Below are 4,617 nucleotides of genomic sequence, written 5' to 3' on the forward strand. Positions count from 1 at the left end.
TGCGTTGTCTGGGTTTCGGGCCGAGGACAGAAGGGGAAGTACGTTTAGGGTTCTCTCTAGGGGAACCAATTGGCGCCACTCGTATAAAGACTTGCCATTCCCGAGGCGAACCCCTCTCCAGGGGGCGAAGGATGGCTCGAGGCCATGGAGGGGGAGCGTGGGAATGGAAGGATTAACCTTTCCCGGGAAGGAGAATGTATCAGGCCAACTCAAGCAGAGGCAAGTATGTTGGGGGAGGTCAATCTCCATCTCGGCTGAGGAGGTGGCGCTCGCATACCCGGCCGATGGTCAGTGGCCCTGTAGGCGAGACGACGGATCATAGAGGACTGGAGGAATGGACAGGAGGAAAGATGTGGATGAGGCATTTCTCCCACAGGTTGAAGGAAATGACTCCAGCCATATAATCTAGGAAAACCCCAGCCCGGCAGATTGGTAGGGCCATAGTGAGCTAGGTGAAGGGGAAGGTAATCCAGAAACTTACCCCATTTATAGCCTGGAAGGCCATCAGTGAAAATGCGCCCCCTGGGGCAACTGGCGCGTTGTTCCTCATGCTCCCCGACTCTTAACACACCATCACCTCCGAGTCTGGCTTGTCTACAATCTGTATTTCCCAGTCGTGCCGCCCCGAGATGAGCACCAGGGAGCATAAAACGCGGCCACAGTTTTCAAATCGGTCCTAGGAGTCGGGCACATCCTGCGAGGCTTCCACGAATGTCACACTCCTCCGATCCTGTGACAAGATGAGATGGGGACTGGCTGTATTTGAGGTCAGGGTCATGTACTCTGCGAAGAGTGAGAAAAGGTCACAGTTTATTACACCACATGCTATCCCTGTCTTTTACATGTGTTTGGAGAGTTTGACGGTAGAGAGGGGGACATTGCGATGCGGCACGCACTCACAGTCAATGCCTGCAAAGAGGTAGTTTGGGAATTCGGCCATCTTTGTAGCCAGTGCAGCGGTGAGAGCAGCGCTTCAGCCTCCATCTGGGTGTGTTCTCAGCCCACTGGAATCGGGAAGAGAAGCCCTCCTCCCATAGTACCCTCTTCCAGGGTTTTGCGAGAGGGAAAAGCTCATGTGGGAAGCCAATCGAGATTTCGAAGGGATTTCAGGTCCAAAGCCTTCCCAATGTTAGGGACCTGAACTCCCGGCTCATCAGAGTGGAGTCCCACAGGTGAACACATGGTTGCCTTTATGAAGGACGATACCTCGTTCCATCCTTCAGTAAAATGGTGGCTGTGATAGACGACAATCTGACAGTCCCAATAAGGGTCTTACGATGTAGGTACTGCGTGAGACTGGACTTTGGGATGGAATTTTTCAGAGGATTGACTTAGAAAGAGCCCATGGGCTTCCACTCAGCTGGCATATTTGTTGAGTATTTCTCTCCTCCCTGGGACCCAGCATGCGGTCAACTCCAAGAACGTGGTGGTCTTTGGCCATTGCTGCAGCACTGACAAAATCTTGGAGAGAGCAAAGAGTCTGTCTTTGCTGAAAGAATAAGGAATTCTCTTTCAATCTCGGACCTCAGCCCGTCACTCGGAACAGTTCCTTTTTGGCCTTCCACAAAAATCCCAAGAACCCCTCCTGTGACATGGACTCCTTGGCCCTTCATTTCTAGGACCGTCCACTAGGAGCACAGAACACGTACGTACCTGCGCAATGTTCCTCTCACGTCCTAAGGAGAAAGAAGACACTAGATTGGTGTTTGGGCTACCGACCTGTTCCCCGCCCACACGGTCTTGTAACATGGCTCTCCGTGGGGGCACTGCATTAATTCCTTCTGCACCCGTTTCATTCCCAAAACTAAGAGCTGGGGTCCTGAAATTCGGTACATACACTCCCTTCTGGTCAATTAGTGCTGTTGTCCTCTGGGCTTGAAGCTTTGTCCTTAGCCCTGGATGGAGGAATGCAACTGGGAAGGGATGCTGTGGCTCCGGGCATGGTCCTGCGGAACGCTGGGAAGAGCCTTTCTTTGCTCCGCTCCTTCCTGCTTCAAGCCTGCTTCCTGGACTCCCACCTGCAGCAGCTAGATGCCTTCCCGCTCTGGCACTACTCCCCAGGTTCCGTGGTAAGTGCCAGAAGAGTGCAGCTCTGGTGAAACAGATGCTCCTCGCTCTGTCTCAGTTTCTGCAGATTCCCCCTTGCATCCTTCTCCAGGCTCTGAAGCCGCAGCCTGAGCTCCTCATCCAGCAATCGGTGCATTAACTCAAACTTGGATATGAGATTCCTCCTCCATTTCTGTGCCTCCTCTTGCCGGGAAAGAGGTCGAAGTAGAAAGAAGAGTCAATAATAATAATAATAGAATTTATTAAGCGATTACTATGTGCAAAGCACTGTTCAATAGGACGTCGGACACATTGAACCTTCCGCTAATGGTCAAGAAGGGACCCCCTCAGGACAGGACCAAAATCTCACCTTCACCATCGCTGAATTCTTTTTTTCCGCAGCTAGCACAGTCCGCATCTCCTCAGTTTCTGTCCACAGGGGTTGACGAAGCTCCTGGAACCTCTCCTGATATGCACAACGACCGTCGATGAACTTGAACTAGGTCTCTGGTATGCTCATAATACTTTTGTGCTCTTTTGGGCCCCTGTCACCTACTTTCCGGACCTCGGGAGTAGGATGGGGAGATATCGGCATTGCACAGTTGAAAGACGTTCTAATTCGACGTTCAACACTTTCCTTGGGATGGCCACGGAGCAGGCAACTTTCCCTGTAATTCTCCCCAGCCTCTTCTATCGGACTCACGCTGTATTCCCCTTGCTCCTTGGAAAAGTAGCAGGACATGCAGATTGTTGTGCCGTCCTACTGACAGAAAAGATTCAGATATTGCTGGTGTCTCTCACACAGCTCCTCCTCCTAGGCGGCGCCCCGCATTAGGTGAGGTCCGAGCTGCTTTCCGGGCGAGCACTGCCAGCCTCCCCAGAGCTTGATTGATCTCCAGGTTTTTCATCTGGCAGGCCCCATGGTACTATGATCAGGGGAAGGACTCCTGAACATCATCCGAGCACCTGAGAAGATATAGTAGGTAGAATCTGTGTCCACAGCTGATGGTCAGGGAGTCGATGAAGTACTCTATTCAGATAGAGCAGGTCTGCTCTTCCTGGAGGCATTTGGCCAGATCCAAGGCAGCCATGTTCCTCCGGAGAGAGGCCGAGGTCGAGTGACTAGAGCCACACTGTCGATCGCCCTTTTACCTGCCTCCTGTCAGAAGATAGCCAGACTTTTGGTCCTGTCGCAGATCTCCGGAACCAATCAGAGGGAGTGGATCTCCAGGAAAGTAAGGGAAATTCGTGCCACTGATTTCTCTGGTGTCAGACCTCTGCTATGGGGCTTCAGCCCTGGGGGCGCACTCCCTGCAGCTCCAATACCAAGGGGCGAACTGCACTTCGTTTTTAACATTGCCGGCATCTTGAATCGCCGCTCTCTCACCACCCTACTCCAATTGTGGAAGGTATGAGCTCTCTCTTAGGTTGTGAAAAGAACCTTCCAGGTATTGACCTTGATCTGAGTTGTGTGGACTCTGATGCTCCGTTGTCTGGAGTTTGGGCCGAGGGAACATGAATGTGTATATTGGGTCTACCCACCCAGGGTGACTTACATCTACATCCTGTGGCAGCAGGCGGCATGGACACCCAGGTCAAAGTGGGGTCAAAAAGCTGTTCCTCAGTGTCGATTTAAATAGATATATCTGGCAAGACCCAGTTAATTTCCATCTGGAGTATTCGCTTGGTCCTGTCTTGTCCTCCTCCTTAACTCGAGACATAAGTGATTAATTATAAGTGGTAATCATTTCTTCAACCCATCAGGGTCAGCAGCTGCAGTCAAAATAGTCAACACCATCTGCTAGCCAAAGGATAGTGGCACATGTGCTATGCCCACTTCGACCTAACGGCATCTTGGCCAAAGAAATTGAAGTCCAGGCCTCGGGCATGCCACATTTCACTGTTCCGTTCATGGCCACCCTGTGGATCCCAGCCACCTGAGTAGTTTTGACCAGTGGGCTGCAATGTCTGAGTGAGACCTTTCCCGGTAGATGGATGAGACCAGATTTCTGCAAGTTGCTGTGGACGGGGTCGCACTGCCACCTCAACTAAAACTGATTGACAAGCGCTGCTCTTAGCAAATAATGTACACCCACGCATTTGCACCCATGCCCTATCGTGTGTCTAACACTAAAGCAACAAGTTAGAGTGCCACAGTCACATGTAGCAGCTATAGAATGACAGTGGGATGGAGGGCTTCACTTTCATCTTGTCCTTTGCTACCACTTGTCCTTGGCTCTCCTTTACTAGCTGATAACTAACAGGAAGGCCAAGGAAAGGCTGTCATGAAGACTACTGTGCTGCCAAGGAAAGCCCTTGTGCCCCCACCAAAATGACAACATGAGGGCTTCTACCAGGTACACATATTGCTTCTATTATTTACTAGGTGTCATGTTGGTCTCTGTTTACAATTACCAAGAAAGATCATCTCAATAATTACCCAAAACAAGTCCTCTAGCAACGGAAAAATGCTCTTATGGTCTTATAGTCTCCATCTTTACCCAGATGATGCCGGTGCCCACATTTTCTGGATCAGGTGGTCTGGTGGGATTATGTCTCTGTCCTTTTTAT

General features: G+C 51.0%; 1 pseudogene; it reads right to left on the bottom strand.

Annotated features, from left to right (window-relative positions):
* Positions 1-238: 238 nt before the first annotated feature.
* On the bottom strand, positions 239-1,749 carry LOC119923130 (annotated as a pseudogene).
* Positions 1,750-4,617: the final 2,868 nt, after the last annotated feature.

The sequence above is a fragment of the Tachyglossus aculeatus genome, unplaced genomic scaffold (genome assembly GCF_015852505.1).
Source record: "Tachyglossus aculeatus isolate mTacAcu1 unplaced genomic scaffold, mTacAcu1.pri scaffold_146_arrow_ctg1, whole genome shotgun sequence".
NCBI lineage: Eukaryota > Metazoa > Chordata > Mammalia > Monotremata > Tachyglossidae > Tachyglossus > Tachyglossus aculeatus.